The 24910-nt window shown below is 43.1% G+C and overlaps 1 long non-coding RNA gene across 2 annotated transcripts in view; it reads left to right on the plus strand.

Moving 5' to 3' along the window:
* The window catches only part of LOC135059652 (uncharacterized), a 143905-nt gene extending 119333 nt beyond the window's left edge, over positions 1–24572 (plus strand). For both annotated transcript variants that reach the window (XR_010246066.1, XR_010246060.1), the window contains one exon: positions 23341–24572. This is a non-coding gene — a long non-coding RNA (uncharacterized LOC135059652). The remainder of the gene's footprint in view (positions 1–23340) is intronic.
* Positions 24573–24910: the final 338 nt, after the last annotated feature.

Below are 24910 nucleotides of genomic sequence, written 5' to 3' on the forward strand. Positions count from 1 at the left end.
CAGGGCGGCAACTGTATGAAGTAGATTTGTATTACCCGAAAGGGGCCTTCCGCAGGAGGGATGTGGGATGGCTCTGTTGGGATGGCCTTTCCAATGTTCTTCCTCAGACAAGTACTTACTTCCCTGTGAAGCGAACCCTGGGGCACTCCAGTATGCTCTTACCAATTTGCACATACCCTGCCTGCCAAGATAAGTCAGACCGTGAGCCGCTTCTGCCAGGCCAGGGAGGTATGACCTGGGGGTCACTGGTTTTCCTTGTCCATCTCTCCAGAGTGTTGGCCACATCCCTTCAACTTCCAGACTGACTTTTCCTGCAGGGAACACAAATCCTGCATCTCTATGATTTTCTGTGTGGACACCGTGTGAAATGTACCAATGTTTAAGGAGGGACTGAAAAAAAAAAAACAGAGCAAAGGTCAATGACAGTGAAATAAGTAGAGTGAGAATGGATCTGCAAAAGGATGACGGCTGGATTGGGCACTACGGGGAATTGGCTCTGCACTACCTTGTTTACCCCTCTTAAGTCCTGCACTAGTCTGAAGCCACTCCCCCCACTCTTCTTCACAGGAAAGATGGGACTATTGGCCGTGCTAGAGGTTCGAACCATGATTTCCTGCTGTACCAATTGTTTTATCACAGGGTATACTCCCAGATTGACCTCGGGTTTTAAAGGGTGTTGCGGTATTTTTGGTGCTACCCTACCAGCTTTTAAATGGATTTCCACTGGCGCTACATTTGCCATCAATCCAGCGTCCTCTCCATCTGTAGTTCAAAGGGAACTCGGTATTTGTGCTATCATTTCTGCTACCTTAGATGGACTTGAATCTATAACAGTAGAGTGCAACCTTAATCTCTGAGGAGTGTCCAGCATGTCTTGCACCTCCTGTGCAAGATTCCCTAGCGTATCTAAGAATACACCATCCGGGGTGCAGTAGATGACACAGCCCATTTTGTAAAGTAGGTCTCTACCTAGGAAGTTGGTCAGAGCCGCTGCAGCCAATAGGAAAGAATGCTTGGTATGCAATGGCTCCCTCTGCTGGCTTCGTCACTGGGTAATGCTGCACTTTTCCCGTTACTCCCACTGCTGCTACCGTGTTACCCATATAGTCTAAGTTAAGGGGAGAGTTTAGAACAGACCTGGCCGCCCCTGTATCTACCAGAAAGATTTCCTTCACGCCGGCTATGCTGACCCGTACCTGAGGTTTGTCTCTAGTGTGTCGGGTCAGCCTAACCAGCTGCAAGATACAGATGTGACCCGCCTCTTATTGGTGTGCCTGACCCACCCATGAAATACTGTCAGCTAGAAAATGAGGCGGGGGCATGTACCCATCTGACTCCTCCCAGTCCCTTCTAGGTGGGTACCTACGTGTCTCTCCTCTATGTGGTTCTCAGTCCCAGTCCCTTTTATGTGTGCTGTATCCCCTAGTGTTCCCTGTCACTGAGCATTTTCTAGATATGTGACCCTCTTTATTGCAATTATAGCATACAGTAGGTTTTCTCTTGGGTTCCCCGTATGTGATGTTTTGCATGCGCAGCTGTGGTTTGGCTGGAGCACTACTGAAAACTTGGATGCTAACAGTCATTAACTTGTCTGACCGTATCTCCCTGCGTGTGTGAATGTTCTTATCATGGTCAATGGCAGATTCCCTCAAGGCATCTACTGTCATGCCCCTACAGTTAGGAAAGGAAGTCTGAAATCTGACCCTTAAGGTTTCTTTAAACCCATCCATCAGCACAGAGACAACCATCTCCCTATGATGCGTGCTGTCTTTGAGGTTGGTGATACCTGTGTGTTTGTATATGAATTGTAAGGCCCTGTTGAAATATTCGCTCGCCGATTCACTATCTTTCTGCTTGATTGTGAATATCTTGCTATATTCGATCGTCGGAAAATATAAACCCAATAGCAGATTGATCAGACGTATATTTTCCTGGTTATCCGCATCGCTTAAGGACTTGTCTTCCCACACTTTACAATCCTGAATGAATTTCGGGACGTCAATATGGGATGGAAGACAAGGCCTTAACATGACCCGCCAATCTTTATTGGTGGGTTCATGTGCGTTACCCAGATCCTTTATAAATTTCTTACAGGCAGTCAGATCTTTCTTGTGATCCTGGAATTCTGCGATAATGGACCGCAGTTCTGAGCTAGTCCAGGGACAGTACATATTCATTTGCCTTACAGGTATCACCCCTTCTCTTTCTGCCTTCCCATTGGGGACATCTAGGGTGTGCAGGGGGTACGTCCGTGCCTCCTTCAAGCTCCCAGACACGATCTTGGGTACTATTGTCTCTGTGCTGTGTAGTGCACCATACTTACCTACCTCTACTGCTGTGTCGCTGACGTCAGCCGTCTCCACCGCTTGGGAAGCAGCACCCCCTCTGGCTGCCTGGCTCTGCCCTTCATTTAGATTTATCGCATAGGAGATGGCTGAGGTCAGGGTCGTTTCATCATCACGGATTCCTTAAAAGAAGTTAACACAGGGTATAAGTTAGATGGCTTCACATTTTTTGTCAGACACTTTCTTAGTTTCCTCCTTTGACGGTAACTGCCCCCTCATGTGCATATGGAGGGGATGGTGCAGTTGCATTTACCAGGCTAATTGCACTTGCATTGGCTAAACAACTATTTTCCCCCTGTGCCTGACCTTCCTGTTGCCATAAGTTGAGACAATCATTATGCCTTATTCTCTAACAGCATGTAAAACGTCTGGATCGAAACTGCCAACACTCAGAAATTCTACTTTACTCTCAGCGGTCATTTTTTTCCCTTAACTCTTTAGTTGTACCAGGAGAGACAAACAGGTATACAAAACAGATTCAATTGTACATTAAAAAGGTGAAAACCAGTCTCCGTTGAGTTTTTCAAGAAATTTTTTCAGTTAACAAACAAACAAACAAACAAACAAACAAAGAAGTCCCTCAAGAGGAGACCCAATGCGAGGGAGAAAGAAACAAAGAGGGGCAGAGGGAAAGGATAAGGGGGGAGCGGGGAGAAAGTAGAAAAGGACAGATACAAAAGAAAAGAACAGGGCCGATCTAGGCCATGAGGAGGAAAGTACACCAAATGTAATAATATACAGTGCATATACATAACAACATAAATATAGGCAGACGGGCCAGTCAGTGGTCAATGACAAGAGAGGACTAAAGAGGGCAGGATGGCGTCCGGAGGGAGGGTCCAGGTACAGCATGGCTAGGAATGCAGAAGACATGAACAAATTAATATTTCGAACATCAATGTGGGGGAGACATCATAAGCAACCAGGGGCCCCAGACGAGTTCAAATTTATGGGGACAGTCATGTAGATAATAAGTGATCTTCTCCATATTAGCTACAAACCAAATATAATTATTCAGAGCAGGGATAGTAGGAGCAGCGGAGGCCTTCCAATTTTTAGCAATTAAGGCTTTAGCAGCCACAAGTATATGGGAAAACAATTTATTCAAAAGAGGGTCAAGATCTGGAAACGGCTGAGCCAATAAAAATACCCACGGGTCCAGTACAAGCTCTAAACCAGAAAGGGATTTCAGTATATCGAGTACCCTATTCCAGAAATGGACTATATGTGGTCAGATCCACCAAATATGGAAAAGAGTTCCCCGCTGACCGCATCCTCGCCAACAAACAGGGGTAGTAGAAGGGAACATCCTAGACAATTTGTCCAGGGTGTAATACCACCGATAATATAGTTTATAGGATGTCTCCTTGAGTCGGATAGAATATAGAGCTTTTAGCAATGCCCTCCCGTACCTCCTCCCAACAGGAATTATCTGGTGGTGGGCCCAGGTCCCTCTCCCACTCCCGCTCGTGGCGAGTCTGCGATCCCGAGGAAACTCCAACCAACATAGAATAGATCAGCGAGATTAGCCCTCCACCTATGGGTTTTTTGGTACATAGGGATTCAAAAGAGGTAAGGTCCCGCAGTACGTCAGCTTGAGGCAGGGAGAGAAGGAAGTGGCGGATCTGAAAGTATTCAAAGAAGGGAGGGGATAGAGAGGAAAACTTACATTTAATATCGTCAATCGACATCCAGTGGTCTTGGAGAGAAAGATCATATACCACTTGAACCCCAGCGCTAAGCCAGGATGTGAATTGATAAGGCGAAACCCCATCGGGAAAGGCAGGGTTGTCCCAGAGGGGGGTGAAGGGGGAGTAGGAGGAAGACAGATCTCAGCGGTCATTTTAACCCATTCCCCCATGTGAGCAACGGTGTACTCTCTGTATTTTATCTTTATGATGAACCTGGCAGACTCTTTGGGTCTGTCTTGCTCCTGATCCCTACTTAGCATGGTCTCCCTGCATGAACCTCTATTTCCCATTGTGATGAGATAAGATGTTCCCTGTCAGCAGAGCCGGTGGGCGATTTTCCAAGGACCCCCAAAGACTCCCTCCTCAATAGGTACAGCTAGTCCAACAACTAAGCGAGCAGCGCTACGAGGGAAATGTAATCTCACAATCACGTCCATATCTCACCTACGGCCGTGCGAACCAATCGTACAGCACAAGGACACTTGTTCTCCTTGTACCCTGCGATTGGGAAAACTGTAAGAACTCGGTAAGAACTGTAAGACCCTTTGGGTCTGCTTTGTTCAAGAACTAGTGTCTCTTATCCAACACTATTGCCTCTTAACCAGCGATTTTTCTCTAGCATCTTAACCAGCTTCTATTTATCGCTTCCTAAACCTCACTATCGCTTCTTAACTAGCATCACTTCACTACCACTTCTTAACTAGCATCGCCTCTTAACCAGCTTTTATGGAAGAGTGAGAGTGAATCTGAGTCCCGAACAATACCTTCTACAATTATATTTCTGTACAGAAACTTTCTCTGGTTGACAGTTCCTCACTGGATGTTACATGAGTATAATAATTTGGAATAAAATCAATAAGTTTGAATTGCTTTACTGGAAACTAAATAAAACTACTATCATATTAATAGTTGCCCTATTAATATTATAATTGAATATACTTATTAATAGTATTGTTTTGCGTACCGCCCGCCGCTGGACCTGCACGTGTGCTGCATATGCAGTGAACATAAGCGATCACGTGTACGCATGTGCGTCAGTCACGCTATGCGTCACGGACGCCTCGAGTCACCGTATGGGCCCAAGCTTAATACCGCGTGGCAAGTTGTCGTGTGGCAGAGGCTTGGGCCTAAAACACACAACAGTACAATTACTAGTGATGTACACCGGAAATTTTTTGGGTTTTGTGTTTTGGTTTTGGATCCGGTTCAGCGGCCGTGTTTTGGATTCGGACGCGTTTTGGCAAAACCTCCCTGAAATTTTTTTGTCGGATTCGGGTGTGTTTTGGATTCGGGTGTTTTTTTACAAAAAACCCTCAAAAACAGCTTAAATCATAGAATTTGGGGGTCATTTTGATCCCATAGTATTATTAACCTCAATAACCATAATTTCCACTAATTTCCAGTCTATTTTGAACACCTCACAATATTATTTTTAGTCCTAAAATTTGCACCGAGGTCGCTGGATGACTAATCTAAGCGACCCAAGTGGCCGACACAAACACCTGGCCCATCTAGGAGTGGCACTGCAGTGTCAGACAGGATGGCACTTCCAAAAAATAGTCCCCAAACAGCACATGATGCAAATGAAAAAAGGGGCGCAATGAGGTAGCTGTCTGACTAAGCTAAGCGACCCAAATGGCCGACACAAAGACCTGGCCCATCTAGGAGTGGCACTGCAGTGTCAGACAGGATGGCACTTCCAAAAAATAGTCCCTAAACAGCACATGATGCAAAGAACAGAAGAGGTGCAATGAGGTCGCTGGATGACTAAGCTAAGCGACCCAAGTGGCCGACACAAACACCTGGCCCATCTAGGAGTGGCACTGCAGTGTCAGACAGGATGGCTGATTTAAAAAATAGTCCCCAAACAGCACATGATGCAAAGAAAAAAAGAGGTGCACCAAGGTCACTGGATGGCTAAGCTAAGCGACCCAAGTGGCCGACACAAACACCTGGCCCATCTAGGAGTGGCACTGCAGTGTCAGGCAGGATGGCAGATTTAAAAAATAGTCCCCAAACAGCACATGATGCAAAGAAAAAAAGAGGTGCACCAAGGTCGCTGGATGGCTAAGCTAAGCGACACAAGTGGCCGACACAAACACCTGGCCCATCTAGGAGTGGCACTACAGTGTCAGGCAGGATGGCACTTCAAAAAAATAGTCCCCAAACAGCACATGATGCAAAGAAAAATGAAAGAAAAAAGAGGTGCAAGATGGAATTGTCCTTGGGCCCTCCCACCCACCCTTATGTTGTATAAACAGGACATGCACACTTTAACGAACCCATCATTTCAGCGACAGGGTCTGCCACACGACTGTGACTGAAATGACTGGTTGGTTTGGGCCCCCACCAAAAAAGAAGCAATCAATATCTCCTTGCACAAACTGGCTCTACAGAGGCAAGATGTCCACCTCCTCCTCATCGTCCGATTCCTCACCCCTTTCACTGTGTACATCCCCCTCCTCACAGATTATTAATTCGTCCCCACTGGAATCCACCATCTCAGGTCCCTGTGTACTTTCTGGAGGCAATTGCTGGTGAATGTCTCCGCGGAGGAATTGATTATAATACATTTTGATGAACATCATCTTCTCCACATTTTCTGGAAGTAACCTTGTACGCCGATTGCTGACAAGGTGAGCCGCTGCACTAAACACTCTTTCGGAGTACACACTGGAGGGGGGGGGGGGCAACTTAGGTAAAATAAAGCCAGTTTCTGCAAGGGCCTCCAAATTGCCTCTTTTTCCTGCCAGTATACGTACGGACTGTCTGACGTGCCTACTTGGATGCGGTCACTCATATAATCCTCCACCATTCTTTCAATGGTGACAGAATCATATGCAGTGACAGGAGACGACATGTCAGTAATCGTTGGCAGGTCCTTCAGTCCGGACCAGATGTCAGCACTCGCTCCAGACTGCCCTGCATCACCGCCAGCGGGTGGGCTCGGAATTCTTAGCCTTTTCCTCGCACCCCCAGTTGTGGGAGAATGTGAAGGAGGAGCTGTTGACGGGTCACGTTCCGCTTGACTTGACAATTTTCTCACCAGCAGGTCTTTGAACCTCTGCAGACTTGTGTCTGCCGGAAAGAGAGATACAACGTAGGTTTTAAATCTAGGATCGAGCACGGTGGCCAAAATGTAGTGCTCTGATTTCAACAGATTGACCACCCGTGAATCCTGGTTAAGCGAATTAAGGGCTCCATCCACAAGTCCCACATGCCTAGCGGAATCGCTCTGTTTTAGCTCCTCCTTCAATGTCTCCAGCTTCTTCTGCAAAAGCCTGATGAGGGGAATGACCTGACTCAGGCTGGCAGTGTCTGAACTGACTTCACGTGTGGCAAGTTCAAAGGGTTGCAGAACCTTGCACAACGTTAAAATCATTCTCCACTGCACTTGAGTCAGGTGCATTCCCCCTCCTTTGCCTATATCGTAGGCAGATGTATAGGCTTGAATGGCCTTTTGCTGCTCCTCCATCCTCTGAAGCATATAGAGGGTTGAATTCCACCTCGTTACCACCTCTTGCTTCAGATGATGGCAGGGCAGGTTCTGGACTGTTTGCTGGTGCTCCAGTCTTTGGCAGGCGGTGGCTGAATGCCGAAAGTGGGCCGCAATTCTTCGGGCCACCGACAGCATCTCTTGCACGCCCCTGTCGTTTTTTAAATAATTCTGCACCACCAAATTCAATGTATGTGCAAAACATGGGACGTGCTGGAATTTGCCCAGATGTAATGCACGCACAATATTGGTGGCGTTGTCCGATGTCACAAATCCCCAGGAGAGTCCAATTGGGGTAAGCCATTCTGCGATGATGTTCCTCAGTTTCCATAAGAGGTTGTCAGCTGTGTGCCTCTTATGGAAAGCGGTGATACAAAGCGTAGCCTGCCTAGGAACGAGTTGGCGTTTGCGAGATGCTGCTACTGGTGCCGCCGCTGCTGTTCTTGCTGCGGGAGGCAATACATCTACCCAGTGATCTGTCACAGTCATATAGTCCTAAGTCTGCCCTGCTCCATTTGTCCACATGTCCGTGGTTAAGTGGACATTGGGTACAACTGCATTTTTTAGGACACTGGTGAATCTTTTTCTGACGTCTGTGTACATTTTCGGTATCGCCTGCCTAGAGAAATGGAACCTAGATGGTATTTGGTACCGGGGACACAGTACCTCAATCAAGTCTCTAGTTGCCTGTGAATTAACGGTGGATACCGGAAACACGTTTCTCACCACCCAGGCTGCCAAGGCCTGGGTTATCCGCTTTGCAGCAGGATGACTGCTGTGATATTTCATCTTCCTCGCAAAGGACTGTTGGACAGTCAATTGCTTACTGGAAGTAGTACAAGTGGTCTTCCGACTTCCCCTCTGGGATGACGATCGACTCCCAGCAGCAACAACAGCAGCGCCAGCAGCAGTAGGCGTTACACTCAAGGATGCATCGGAGGAATCCCAGGCAGGAGAGGACTTGTCAGTCTTGACAGTGACATGGCCTGCAGGACTATTGGCTTTCCTGTCTAAGGAGGAAATTGACACTGAGGGAGTTGGTGGTGTGGTTTGCAGGAGCTTGGTTACAAGAGGAAGGGATTTAGTGGTCAGTGGACTGCTTCCGCTGTCATCCAAAGTTTTTGAACTTGTTACTGACTTCTGATGAATGCGGTCCAGGTGACGTATAAGGGAGGATGTTCCTAGGTGGTTAACGTCCTTACCCCTACTTATTACAGCTTGACAAAGGCAACACACGGCTTAACACCAGTTGTCCGCATTTCTGTTTAAATAATTACACACCGAAGAGGTGATTTTTTTTGGTATTTTGACCAGGCATGTCAATGGCCATATTCGTCCCACGGACAACAGGTGTCTCCCCAGGTGCCTGACTTAAACAAACCACATCACCATCAGAATCCTCCTTGTCAATTTCCTCCCCAGCGCCAGCAACACCCATATCCTCATCCTGGTGTACTTCAACAGTGACATCTTCAATTTGACTATCAGGAACTGGACTGCGGGTGCTCCTTCCAGCACTTGCAGGGGGCGTGCAAATGGTGGAAGGTGCAACCTCTTCCTGTCCAGTGTTGGGAAGGTCAGGCATCGCAACCGACACAATTGGACTCTCCTTGGGGATTTGTGATTTAGAAGAACGCACAGTTCTTTGCTGTGCTTTTGCCATCTTAACTCTTTTAAGTTTTCTAGCAGGAGGATGAGTGCTTCCATCCTCATGTGAAGCTGAACCACTAGCCTTGAACATAGGCCAGGGCCTCAGCTGTTCCTTGCCACTCCGTGTCGTAAATGGCACATTGGCAAGTTTACGCTTCTCCTTAGACGATTTTGATTTCGATTTTTGGGTCATTTTACTGAGCTTTATTTATTTGGATTTTACATGCTGTCTACTATGACATTGGGCATCGGCCTTGGCAGACGACGTTGAATGCATTTCATCGTCTCGGCCATGACTAGTGGCAGCAGCTTCAGCACGAGGTGGAAGTGGATCTTGATCTTTCCCTATTTTACCCTCCACATTTTTGTTCTCCATTTTTTAATGTGTGGAATTATATGCCAGTATCAATAGCAATGGCCTACTACTATATATACTGCGCACAACTGAAATGCACCACAGGTATGGATGGATAGTATACTTGACGACACAGAGGTAGGTAGAGCAGTGGCCTTCTGTACCGTACTGCTATATATTATATACTGGTGGTCAGCAAACTGTGCAAAACTGAAATGCACCACAGGTATGGATGGATAGTGTAATTGACGCCACAGAGGTAGGTAGAGCAGTGGCCTTCTGTACCGTACTGCTATATATTATATACTGGTGGTCAGCAAACTGTGCAAAACTGAAATGCACCACAGGTATGGATGGACAGTATACTTGACGACATAGAGGTAGGTAGAGCAGTTGCCTACTGTACCGTACTGCTATATATTATATACTGGTGGTCAGCAAAATCATGCACTGTACTCCTACTATATATACTACAATGCAGCACAGATATGGAGCGTTTTTCAGGCAGAGAACGTATAAACTGGTGGTCACTGGTCAGCAAAACTCTGCACTGTACTCCTCCTATATAATACTGGTGGTCCCCAGTCCCCACAATAAAGCAGTGTGAGCACAGATATATGCAGCACACTGAGCACAGATATGGAGCGTTTTTCAGGCAGAGAACGTATAATACCGGTGGTCACTGGTCAGCAAAACTCTGCACTGTACTCCTCCTATATAATACTGCTGGTCCCCAGTCCCCACAATAAAGCAGTGTGAGCACAGATATATGCAGCACACTGAGCACAGATATGGAGCGTTTTTCAGGCAGAGAACGTATAATACTGGTGGTCACTGGTCAGCAAAACTCTGCACTGTACTCCTCCTATATAATACTGCTGGTCCCCAGTCCCCACAATAAAGCAGTGTGAGCACAGATATATGCAGCACACTGAGCACAGATATGGAGCGTTTTTCAGGCAGAGAACGTATAATACTGGTGGTCACTGGTCAGCAAAACTCTGCACTGTACTTCCTTCTATATAATACTGGTGGTCCCCAGTCCCCACAATAAAGCAGTGTGAGCACAGATATATGCAACACACTGAGCACAGATATGGAGCGTTTTTCAGGCAGAGAACGTATAATACTGGTGGTCACTGGTCACAAAACTCTGCACTGTACTCCTCCTATATAATACTGCTGGTCCCCAGTCCCCACAATAAACCAGTGTGAGCACAGATATATGCAGCACACTGAGCACAGATATGGAGCGTTTTTCAGGCAGAGAACGTATAATACTGGTGGTCACTGGTCAGCAAAACTCTGCACTGTACTCCTCCTATATAATACTGCTGGTCCCCAGTCCCCACAATAAAGCAGTGTGAGCACAGATATATGCAGCACACTGAGCACAGATATGGAGCGTTTTTCAGGCAGAGAACGTATAATACTGGTGGTCACTGGTCAGCAAAACTCTGCACTGTACTCCTACTACTGGTGGTCCCCAGTCCCCACAATAAAGCAGTGTGAGCACAGATATATGCAGCACACTGAGCACAGATATGGAGCGTTTTTCAGGCAGAGAACGTATAATACTGGTGGTCACTGGTCAGCAAAACTCTGCACTGTACTCCTCCTATATAATACTGGTGGTCCCCAGTCCCCACAATAAATCAGTGAGCACAGACATTTGCAGCCACCTGAATAAAACTGAGAGGACGCCAGCCACGTCCTCTCACTATCATTTCCAATGCACGAGTGAAAAATGGCGGCGACGCACGGCTCCTTATATAGAATACGAATTTCGCGAGATTCCGACTGCGGGATGATGACGTTCGGGCGCGCTCGGGTTAACCGAGCAAGGCGGGAAGGTTTGAATCTGCCTCGGACCCGTGTAAAAAGGGTGAAGTTTGGGGGGGTTCAGATTCCGAGGATCCGAACCCGCTCATCACTAACAATTACACAACTTTTTTCAACAATCCTCTAAGCACTATATCCGAACTATACGCAAATCACTCTCCGATGGTTACCGGAGTTTGATTTTACGAACAGGCCTGTGACTACGCTTGTGTGAATGTAATATTCATACAGCTTAACCATGATTCAAGCAGTTCAAACAGCAAACCCCCATTTTTTATTGTGGCAAACAAGAATATGACAATAAACCCAATATAAATACAATATATGATTACTACAATATACCAAGATACTCATTGTCCGCTGGTTCACGTTAGCACCTTTCAAACTTTGTACCGACGCAGACTTGTTTTTTCCAGCAAGAATTTGATGACGTCAATCCCACCCTTTGCTAATAAACGTAAGTCTTGCATACGGTACTTATTTTAAAGTCTGTAAGGGCCGGCTAGAGCCCCCAACTGTGATAAACTGTTTTTTAAATAAACCAATGGACAATAAGTCTGTTGCGCATGTTCTTGAATGCTACGCTGTTGCACTTTATTCCCAGCTACGGGTGTACCTATACGTATCGCCACTTAGCGTACCTTTTGAGCGTTGTGATGCTCTCATAATACCTTGGTGAATATATATGGCTACAGCAATATAATACACTTAAACCTTAGTATAGTGTCGGAAGCGTCCCTGACTCTTCGCCAGGTTAACAAAATAATTTAGCCGAGACAGAGGGGTAAATTTGGATTAAAGGTCCAGCCCAATAACCATATATAATAGCGGACACAAGGGGATAACAATGCTACACTGTAGCAACACAATACAATTCAAAGATTCAATAATACTTACAATAATATACAACAGACACAGGGGAAATAAACGCAAGTGCAATTAGCAATACAACTATACCAATACAATAGTAACAGTTACCGTCATACATACGCTGCACCACTGGATTCCAGGCCTCAGTCATCTTACAAGATGACCTCTGAGAAAGGGTGCCTGAAACTTGGGCCAGGTGCATGTCCTTTTATACAATGTTCCAATAACAGTACAATGGGGAATGTAAGATCTTCTTCCATTGATCCAGGGGCGGGACCTATTTAGTACACCGTGGGTCATTGGTCAGCTCGAACACTGGGCGATGCCTAATCTTGTGATGTGATTACAGTTGTTTACCTCTGGGCTCCCACCTAAAGACCAGTTCAAACCGACCACAGTATCATACAGGAAAATACATGAATCCGGTATTGCTAATAACTTGTTGCCGCAATAGGTGACAATATCCTTGCAACCACCAAATTATTACCATATATTTGACCAGCTGTGTAAAGACTAGGTGTAACTCATTGTGTAGGGGAGAGTTCAGTACTATATAAACCATAAAGCCAGCATACATAATACATTTGACATATCCCTATTAAATCAAATAGTAGTGTCTGGTCTATATGATATTGAATATAACGTTTAGTCACCTGGTTTAGAATTAGATCACTTAGGATGCACACAAGATTCTGGTAAGTGCAGGGGTGTGTTAGTTAGAGCACACAGCCCGGAATCTGCATGTCCTTAGCAATTGTATGGTATCTGGCTTCTTGTTTGCTATACTGTAGTTCAATGACAATGACAGCATAGAATTTACTGAATCACCACCAAATCCCAATTGTTCATGGTAACAATTGAGGCAAACAACGGTATTTACACATCCAATATGTTTTAGGTCTAGATGAGACAATGCCTGTTTGAACAGAGTAAGAAATATTTGCTATGAGGTACAATGATATTTATTAACAAATGCGTCTTTTACCGTATCGTAGACGCATCCATTAGTCAATGCCATAGTGTATTCTAAATATCGAAATATGCAATTTGACTTTGACAATATAGACTGATATCACCCATCAGGTATCAGAAAAGTTTAGAAATACTGGATTTCACAAAGTAGTTGTTGTACGAATTAATATGGATACCGCACCATGCATACCTATATAACTAACACAGGTGCGAGCATTAATACATAGCCAGTCAGAAGGGGTGTGTGACACCAGAGAATACATCATCTCCCGGTGCACTCCCGAATTATACATGCCATGTTTTACATAAGCAACACACTCACCAGAGCAAAGGATGCTGTGCCGAAAGATGCATCACTTCCTGTGTGCGTCAACAAACCGGCCCCCGCCGTGTCAAGTCACTGAACACAGCGCAAAGGGGAACACGGCACCTGCACCTACATCATAGGCGCTTGTGTTCTACGCCTGCCCTGTGCGTTCCACGGACGCCGCGATCCCAGAAATCCATAATAATAGTCTGTTTCAAATAAAAACTTCAAAAATAAGAGCATCTAGTAAGTCAGAATATATTAATACACATATATACTATATATTAGGGGTGGCCGGACTTTTGGGACCTGGGATCTACTTTTTGTACACTTACCGGTGATCTACTGGCGTCAAATAACACCAATAATAAGGCTCACATTTAAAAAAAGCATTAGTAATGATGTTATCAAATAACAGCACCAATAATAACGTGCACATTTAAAAATAGTATTAAGAATGACAACACCAAATAACCCCACTCTGTGCAAATCCCCCCCTTTGCAGATACCCCACTTGTGCAGATACCCCCTTCCACTCCTCTGCATAATAGCCCCCTGTACAATACCCTCCTCTGTGCAAATCCCCCACTTTGCAGATACCCCCCTTCCAGTCCCCCGCATAATAACTGCCTTTACAATAATCCCCACTGTGCAGATCCTCCACACTTTGCAAATCCCCCTTTGTGTATAAAAAAAAACCTTTACCACGTAAAGATACCATGCTCTGTGCATATCCCCCCCCCCCCTTTGCAGATCGTCCCTGCCCTTGTGAAGAAACCCCTTTGCATAACTTACCTGACAAGTTGTCACTCTGCCTAGCTTCAGTCCTCCCTCTCCCTGCAGTCACAGCTCCCGCTTTCAAGCTGCATGGCCTCCTGCTGGCTGCTTCTCCTGTCGTCGCCACTGCCGTCTGGATAAACTGGATTCAACTAGTGGCCAGGCTCCTCATTTCGTGAGTGATGTCATTATGACACCCGCGCACCCGCACACTGCATGCCTGGGAACTGTGAAGAGAAGCAGTGGTGGCAGGCTCCTTACAGTTATTTTCTGTTAAGTCTCTCGCGATCTACCGGCGGATGCTCTGCGAGCTACCAGTAGATCGCGATCTACCTTTTGGCCACCTCTGCTATATATAGATTACTAGGTATAGTGTATACAGTATATGGTCATAATTGGTATTCAGGAACCTGGGAGACACACTACAGCAATCACACACATAAAACAACTTTAAACAATTATAAAGATCTGCATCCTGATATAGATATTCATAAGTGAATATATCACATATGACCACACAGGATGCATTTACAATAACACATATAAAATACATATAGTACATATTACACAAAACTCTACACATAAAAATGTGTAACACCATAGCCAATAACCAATGAAACTCAAAAGAAAAAAGTTTTCTTTAAAAAAAGAGATACAAAAGATCAATCAGCCCTACTGAAGAAAGATGGTGAGTGGGTTGTTCTCATTCAGTCCCCCTGGCATGATCGTGTCTAGTTGGTATATCCATCGTGATTCCAACTTCTTTAACATCAATTCATGATTCCCACCACGTATGGGTTTAGGGACATGATCAATCAACATACATGGGATCGTAGAGACTTGATGACAATGTGCTAGATAATGTTTAGCCACCGGTTTGTCTGTTGATCCAGAACTGAGTGCTGTCCTTATGGAGTACCTATGATTTGCCATTCGATCCCTAAATGAGCGTGTTGTCATCCCAACATAATATAGCCCGCAAGGGCATATCAGGATATAAATAACATATTGGCTGGTACAGGTGAGACAATGTTTAATGGCAATTTTTTGGCCACTATGCAGGTGGGCAAAGTGCTTACCACTAGCCATGGACTGGCAGGCTACACAGCCAGTACATCTGTAACAACCCTGTTTAGAAGATCACAACCAATGGCTAGCATATTCGATAGGCTGGACTGTTGGTCTCATCAGAAGTTGTCATAAATTTGGGCCTCTTCTATAAGAGCGTCCCTCGTAGCTGTAATGAAGGATCTGAGGTAACCAACGGCCAATATTTCTTGTAAACCGCTTGTGCGGTATTTGATGTATGGTCAAAGGTACTCACTCTGACCAAGCGGCCCCCATTGTTACCTTTAGCACTGTTCTTTATAGGATTTTGAAACCGATAAATAGCTTTAGACAAACATCTTTCAACTGTTTGTAATGAATATCCTCGATCAAGGAACCTCTTCCTCATTTCATCAAGCTTAATTTCAGTGGTCTCACTTGAAGAGTTGGTCCAAAGAACTCTAAGAAACTCAGAGATTGGCAAACTCTCCGAGTCGAGTTGGATGTTGACTATTTGCCTGTAATAAAGTGTTACGGTCTGTTGGTTTACGATATAGAGTAAAGCAAAATCCATTAGCTTCTCTAAAAATGGACACATCCAAAAAGTTAATCAAATGTTGGTCTATGGTGTACGTAAAGTGAATAGGTTCACTCAGGTGATTTAAATGCTCAACCATTTTTATAAAATCATCCTTGGTGCCAGACCATACCAGAAATATATTGTCAATAAACCGGAAATATAGCAATAATTTCATGCCAAGCTGTTTATGGATATATTCTTCTTCATATGTTGCTATATAAAGAATTGCATAGGCAGGCACTAAATTAGAACCCATCATGGTTTTGATGATTTGACCATAGTAGTCAGAACCATACATAAAATAATTATTTTTCAGGATCAAGTTAACTAGATTCAAAATAAATTCAATCGGTGGCTTAGTATAAGCAGCTACACACAAATGTGATTTAATTGCTTCAATCCCACCCACATGTGGGATTACAGTATAGAGGGATTGAATTTCAAGAGTTACAAGCCAAGTCTCTGATGAAGGAAACACAAAATCTTAAACTTATTAAAAAAAAAAATCAGAGGTATCTCGAATATAACTTTTAGTTTGTTGGACTAGCGGCTGCAGGAATTGATCCACATATATGGCCAATGATTGGAGTAGAGATCCTCTGGCTGAAATTATCGGCCAACCCGGAGGGTCATTTAAACATTTGTGGATCTTAGGTAGCGTATAAATGATTGGGGTAACAGGATGGTCAACTGTTAAATATTGGGTTGTATCAGATTCAATCCAACCTGCCACCAATCCAAGGCCAATAATGTGGTCAATTGATTTTTTTATTGATACAGTGGGGTTAAACTCAAGTTTTACATATGTACCAACATCAGAAAGCTGTTGTCTGATTTCCCTATGGTACGGATGCCAGTCTTGCACGACCACTGCCCTGCCCTTATCGACAGAGTGGATGACGATGGAAGAATTGTTTTTAAGGGATGTAAGAGCACATCTCTGTTGTGATGTCAAATTATAATACTTAGGTCTACTAAGGACCTCAGTGGTGCATACATAAGATTTAATATTGGCATTTTGGAATACAGGATCAAACGTACTTGGCCTGACATATTTCCTAACCGTACTTTCTTTATTTATCGATTTACCAAAATGTTCACGTAGGCGTAATTTATGCCCAAACCGGAAGTTGTCAACAGTATAATCAAATGCATCATGTGTACAGGTAGGAATATATGACAAACCAAGGGATAACAGCAATGCTTCGGCAGAACTTAGGTGGTTTGAGTATAAATTAAAAACTAGACTCATTTTCTGGGTCTCCGCCCTGGTCTTCTTCCTCCACTTGCCACCCCTCCTCTGGTGACTACTTGTCTGCCTGCTCTGCAGAAAGGAGGGTATGTACAGTGATCTTAAAAAGACCCACTCTGACCACTGTTACGCAATGAGTCTGTAGTCTCACTGTCAGAGGAGGATAGCACACTGGAAAAGTCAACATTAGTTGTTCTGAATCTATGAAATCTGGGTGGATCATTAGAGTCCCGACTTAACCACCTATATACCGTATGTGTCTAATAGTCATTGTTAAACAGTATCTAGTTTATTTATTTTAAATAATAATAGTTCCTGCTGGTATGCCTCTACATGGTTCTTATTCTTATCAATCCATGGTTCGGATTTGTCACTCGAGAGTTTCTTAAGGTGGAGGCCCTTGAAAGTCTCCAAGTCCTGTCTAACTTCCTTTAGCTCAGAACTAACTTCCTCAATTACGAGGAGTATAAGATCAGAAGAACATTTGTTCAAGACACAACACCATCTTAAACAAAAAGAAGGATTATTTCTCCCTAATGTTGGCATTATGTATCCTGAAACCACTTGGCATCTTTTTGGTCCGATGGTATTCACTGAGGAATTGACCATGTAACAACAAATCGGTCTCACGTTTCCTTAGTTTCAACAATTTGTGGTATAGATCAGTAGGTGTTTCAGCAGGTAATTCTGAAAACTTAACTGCTCAAAATATATCTCATCAGCGGGTGTGGTTCATCAAATCTGCACCATCTAGGTCGACAATGTTTGAGTCGACCACTGAAGGTCGACAGGCACTAGGTCGACAGGGATAGAAGGTCAACATGGTTCCTAGGTTGACATGTTCTATGTCGACAGTTCACAAGGTTGACACGAGTTTTTCAAGTTTTTTTGGTGTTGTTTACTCCGTACAGTGACTGGGAAGCCGAATTAGTGCACCGTGTCCCCGGTGCCTCTCTCCACTGCTGCTGCGCTCGGCACAGGTTAAAATTCCCAATCGTAGTCCACGTGGATCGTTATGTATGAAAAAGTTCAAAAAAATAAAAAATTTTGAAAAACTCATGTCGACATAGAACATGTCGACATTCCATCACTGTCAACCTAATGCCTGTCGACCTATAGTGGTCGACCAAAACACTGTCGACCTAGGCAGTGTTGACTTTCAGACCGAATCCCCTTATCAGCGTCATCATCCATTAACGAGATAAAATTATTTTGAGCCGCAATAAGTAAGTCATCATCCAAGACACTAATACCGGACTGAGACATACCACAACAATCGCAAATAGACAGCAAATACATAACTGTAAATATCTGGCAGGTCTGGTAACAAGTACAAAAAACAAAGACACAATAACTATTTATAGAAAAAGATCATCTATTTAAAAAATAGAAGATATCTCTACTGGAATTGCTGAAATCTGGTCAGAACCACCTCTGAAACCAGTTATAGGATATGTCCCCTGTTTCAAAAAATATAAAAATGTCAAAATAGATCCAAAAGGGTTTAAATCACAATGGGTGCTGGATATGTAATCACTCCAATATGATGGTGAAAACAAATAATATTCCATTATAATCCGCACTCATATCCGGAAAGATTCATCTGTGGGGTGCTCCACAATGGCAACAATAAATGTTCCACATATATATCCAAAGGTCTATCAGACCATATAGAGGGCACTCACCAAACGGGTAAAAAATTCAATATTGCTTTATTTAGTCATCAGCATCACAGGTACAATTCACGTTTCGACCCACACAGGGTCTTGGTCAAGACAGACAAATAGGACATCCTACCACCAAGAGGACCAGAGGCATACTGACAATGCCTCCCAGGCTCCTATAAATACCCCACATCTATTGCAGTAATTAGTTAATAGATCAGCAGATTGTATCCACAAAGGAACTCATACTGCTTACAGGGTTTACAATCATACATCAAATATAATGTCAAAATACACTATACAAAATCTTGTAACCTGGGATGCTGATGACCAAATAAAGCAATATTGAAATTTTTATCGGTTTGGTGAGTGCCCTCCATATGGTCTGACAGACCTTTGGAGATACATATAATATATATGTATATATATAGTAACAGGAATCACGGGCGGCACTCTCCAGACTTTAAATATTTAAAAATGAGTCCTTTATTCCTACGTCACATTTCGGGCTCACGCTCGTCATCAGGCCACAATCATACACAATATGACATACATTTAAAATATTTCTTGTTATGTTGCCAGGTAACTGGCGCCAGGACGGGCCGAGCTGGGCGCTGCTTGATGATGTTGGGAAACCGTGATGTCAGTTCCCTGCGCGTGGACCCGGCGGCACCGAACGGCGTGGAGCAGGCGAGACTGTAAATAAGCTGGATGGGGTATAAATATATTTTAAATGTATGTCATATCGTGCATGATCGTCGCTGACGACGGGCGTGAGCCCTAAAAATTACGTAGGAATAAAGGACTCATTTTTAAATATTTAAAGTCTGGAGAATGCCGTCTGTGATTCCTGTTACCACATTGGGCCATTGGACCTGGGGAGGGCACCAGAGCAAGATAAATGTGAGAGACCAGCAATAAAGAGTGCCGGATCATACTGCATACCTGTATTAAGCTGTGTCCATTGCACAAGTTTAAATTGGACGTTTAGCTGGATTAAGGCACCAGAGGTATATATAAAACCTTATCCGGGATATGATACATTATGGTTTTAATAGCACTAAGCACTTTAGTATCTGAGCTAATGGATTGAATCATATACATGCAAATAAGTGCAATAGTGTTCAGTATCCAATGGCAACTTCTGAAGCTGGAATGGAACAAGTTGTGGATTTGACATATTTGGATGCTAAAGAGACATTCAGCTATTCAGATGTGGAGGCAGAATCAATTATATACAAAGAGGGATTGGATGATGACCCGTTAGCATCGGATCCAGACACATTATACCGCTATTGGTTGAAATGAAAACAAAAGGAATGTGATTTCTTATATCACGGCATCAGTCTTTCAGATTACTATAAAAATAAATGAATACCAAGGGGATTCCGCATACATAACACACCCACTATTGGGAGACATGACATAGCATTTTGTCGCAAATGGGTCTCCATTCTAAATTAGTGCTCCATGGACCTATTATTGTTGGTAATCGAAGAGTCCACAAAAGAATTAGGAGCAATTAAACAGAAGATTGCAACATTTGAGGAGACCCACAAAACAACATTATTGTTGGAAACGGATAACACTTGATTAAATAAACTGACTACACAGATGGAAAAATATAAAAAAGATTTAATAGCATTTAAAAAGGAGAAACTTCATAAAGTCCAACAAGACTATGAACTTAGACGTGTATACCCATGGGCAAGTAACAACAAGCCCAATAAGGAAAGAGTAAAGTATTTCAGAAAATGCAGACAACAATCCAGATTTGGAGAGATAGATGAATCTAGTGCTTCACAGAGCGAGAATGATCCGCAATCTTCAACGTAGGATGGTCGCCCTTTAGGCCTACAGACCTGGTCTACTCTATATGCACCACCAATAAGAGGAAGAGGCAGACCAGGAGGGCACGGCAGAACACGAGGAACCACAAACAGGAGACCACCTCGCCAGTACAGCACTTGGTATTTAACCTGTCATCAACCTCTTTAACTGTGACAGAAACCAGGGTACTGTCCAAAGGACTCACATTTGTACCAACAGCAAAAATGGATCCGTTCCAGTGGAAACTGGATGTGTATAAATTAAATAGGACACTCAGGTTGAAAGACCACTTTTCTAAAACATCTAGCATCACAGATCCTACGGGTGATGATATACCATTGCAATTGAAGAAGATTATACCTAAATCTAAGTTCGATCCAACAACACAAAACTCCTCAATTAAAACATTTACTAGATTATTAGACAACGAAGGTGCAAAAGTGGCTAATACCAGACCACAACATAATAACCTCTCATATGAGGAGAGACTGGCATTAAAATCTTTGTCACAACGTACTGACATCATAATCCGCCCAGCGGATAAAGGGGGAGCAGTGGTGCTCCAGGACTTATCATCCTATAAAAAGGAATGTGAACGCCAGTTGAGTGACATCAACACATACGAATTATTGCCTAGGAGATCCAACAAATAAGTACAAATGTGAATTGGACAAAGTCCTGAAACAAGCTAAACAACAGGACATTATATTTACAGAATTATATAGGCGCTATTGGTGGAGTACCCTATTACCCCATTGTTTTACATGGTTCCAAAGAAACATAAAAGCATACAAGACCCACCGGGGCGACCCATAATATCAGCCTGTGGATCACTATACCAGCCCTTATCGATCTACTTGGCTCATTGATAAACCCATGTGTCCAGGGGATACCTTCATACTTAAAGGACACAAATATGCTATTAACCACCCTTAACGATTTGAGATTAACAGAGGGCAACCCCATAATGTGTAGTGCAGATGTAACAAGTCTGCACACCTGCATCCCACATGATGCAGGTGTACAGACAGCCAAGGAATTAATGATGGATAACCCTTTGTATAAGGGTCCAACAATCGAATTTGTGTTACGATCACTGTGGCTAGTATTAACGAGAAATTATTTTTTATATAATGGACAATTTTTCTTCAGCGTTCAGGTTGTGTGATGGGGTCCTCAGTGGCCCCATTGTATGCCAATGCATTTATGTATTCTGTGGAGAAGCAATTGTTTAATGTGGCACTGATCTGGATTCTCGAATATTGATGTACCATAGATTCAAAGATTACCTGTTATTGTTTTGGACAGATACGGAGATAGACCTGGTAGAATTGTTGGAAAAACACAATAGATCTTTGAATAATGTAAAACTCATATATAAGATCAGTGCCAGCAATATCCAATCTCTGGATGTGGATATACGTATTGAGGAAAATGTGACTATGACATCTTTGTATAGAAAACAAACAGATAGGAATACCTCCTCAGATACGAGAGTTTCCATCCAGTTCCGTTAAGAAAAAGTTTACTGTATTCACAGCGTTTAAGGGTGAAGAGAATAACATCTAACCCTGAACAGGTTGAACCTGCACTAAACACAATGATACAGAGGTTCACACAGAGGGGATATAGAAAGAATGAATTAGATCAGATAAAAACTAATGGATACCCCAGATCTGTACTGTTAACACTCAAACTAAAGGAACCGCTGCGAGCATCTATCATACCATGGCCCAATCGTTATACTAGTCATAGCGAAACATTGACTAAAAAGGCAAAAAAATGGTGGCCTATAGCCAATACTGATAAGGAATTATCAACACTCCAAGATACCAAACTAATGCCTAGTTATTTGAGAAATCGAAATTTAAAAGATAGAGTGGTCAAATTGGATATCACAGCTTTTGAAAAAAAGAAACAAACACACTTTTTAAGCAGAAAACCGTGGGGCTTTAAGTGCCTCAGCTGTACTACTGTATGTGTTGGTCCATGGTACCCAGTGCCACATTCAACCACCCACACACAGGTAAAAAGTTTTATATACGACATGCGGTTATATGTGCCATAACATTTGTCATATACATACTAACCTGTCCTTGTGGGTTGTCATATGTTGGCAAAACCCAACGACAATTCAGCGAACGCATGGCTATGCATTGTATGGCAATAAGACATGCACTAGAAACCGGTACTAGTGATCAACCAGTTGCAAGACACTTTGGCAAGGCAAAGCATAGCTACATTGCGAAGTATAATAATTGACCACATACCCGTTTTGCCAAGAGGTGGTAATCGAGAAAGAATCTTGTTAAAATGGGAGTGTAGATGGATTTTTATGCTCAATACGTTGGCACCAAAAGGGTTAAATGAAACCTTAGGTTTGCAGTGTTACCTCTAAAGTAATAATATTAATAACTTTTCATATAAGTACTAACACATTTACTTAGTGGTATTTTCTGTGAGCCACATTATAACACACTCTCTGGGTTAATAGTTAACAAGTATCACCGTAATTACAAGGGATTGATGGTAACTTTTCTACATGTATCTAAACATTAGGATTGGAACCCATAAACTATGTACTATTAATGTTTTGTAAAAATCCAGACAGATACTTTTGAGTGCTATGCTTTTTAAATGTATATGTTATTTATGTTGCCAGGTAACTGGCGGTGGGACAAGCCGAGCTGGGCATCGCTTGATGACGTCAGGAAACCATCACGTCAGTTCCCTGTGCGTGGACCTAGCAGCACCGAGCGGCATGGAGCAAGAGAGACTGCTTAGCAATTTGTAAATAAGCTGGATGGGGTATAAATATGTCTTAAATGTATGTCATATTGTGTATGATTAAACCGGACGACGGGTGTGAGCCCGAAACATGACGTAGGAATAAAGGACTAATTTTTAAAGTCTAGAGCATGCCGCCCATGATTCTTGTTACTACATTGGGCCATTGGACCTGGGGAGGGCACCAGAGCAAGATAAATGTGAAAGACCAGCAATAATGAGTGCCGGATCAAGCTGTATGTATGTATGTATGTATATATATATATATATATATATATATATAAAATGAAAAGTATTGCGCCACTTGCGAGTAAAACAGAGCCTGATATTGTCTGGCAGGTAAAAATAATTCAAACACACACACACATATATATATATATATATTTTATATAAAAACCACTCTGCAATCTATATGGGCGTCAGCTATTCCCAAAGTACACAGGAGTAGTAAGTCCCTGAAATTTTTTGGATAGGAAACGAAGGGGTTCTAATCGGCCAATGGTGTTTATATTGAATATAACTAAATAAAGGAGCAATGCTCAATGTATATAAAAATATATATATGAGAGAGACAGCATTATGCTAAAGCAGCTATCAGCCATCTTGTATAACAGTAGCCATTTTAGAGATGCTTCAGGCTTCGTAATGAGTTATACAAATGCTAACATTTAGTTAAGTTAGAATAGAGAGAATGTTCTGTGAGACCCAAAGGTCAAGCTGGCCTCCTGGAAACATGTTATGAGACAGTTTGTTGAGAGTATAGACTGCTTCCCAAGGACAGAAAGGAGGGGGTAGCGAGAGAGCATTTCTCAGAAAAGACGCTTGTGTTTTGTTTTATGACATGTATCAAGTTCTTCATGCAAGTAACTTTTTGCTATATAATCCCTAGACGAATAAACGAGCTTCAGTCTCATTCTGCTGACATAACCCTGCATCTTGTCTGCTTTCTGGGATTCCCAATGCATTGGTAAAGGTATCGAACAGACAACTGAAGGGAGTTGGTAGAGGAGTCTGATCTCCAACAATACATGGGGCATCGTGTCCGGGATCACTGAACTGCCGACACCAGATGACAACACAACTGATGGACATATACAACCGCTGACAAACCCCGGGTGAGTAATCTAAAAGATTGATTTTTCAACTTGATTACTCTCTCAGTATTTGTATATTGTCTCTCCGTCTGTTCATCTGTGTGCAGGTTAGTAACACGTGATTATTCTGAACCCACTTGTCTGTTTGAAGGTTTAAAAGGTGCACATTTTTTTTGTTTTTCTGTGTTCTTTGATAAAGTACAGTACTTAAGTTTCAGTTTCACTTTTGCAAGGGAAAATTTGGTTTTATTTTTAAATGACATGTCAGAATTGCAAATGCTCAATACTGTTGTGGTATAACCCTGCTGTTGAATTTGATTACTGTGAATTTAAAGGTGTATTGCAAAAGAG

The sequence above is a fragment of the Pseudophryne corroboree genome, chromosome 1 (genome assembly GCF_028390025.1).
Source record: "Pseudophryne corroboree isolate aPseCor3 chromosome 1, aPseCor3.hap2, whole genome shotgun sequence".
NCBI lineage: Eukaryota > Metazoa > Chordata > Amphibia > Anura > Myobatrachidae > Pseudophryne > Pseudophryne corroboree.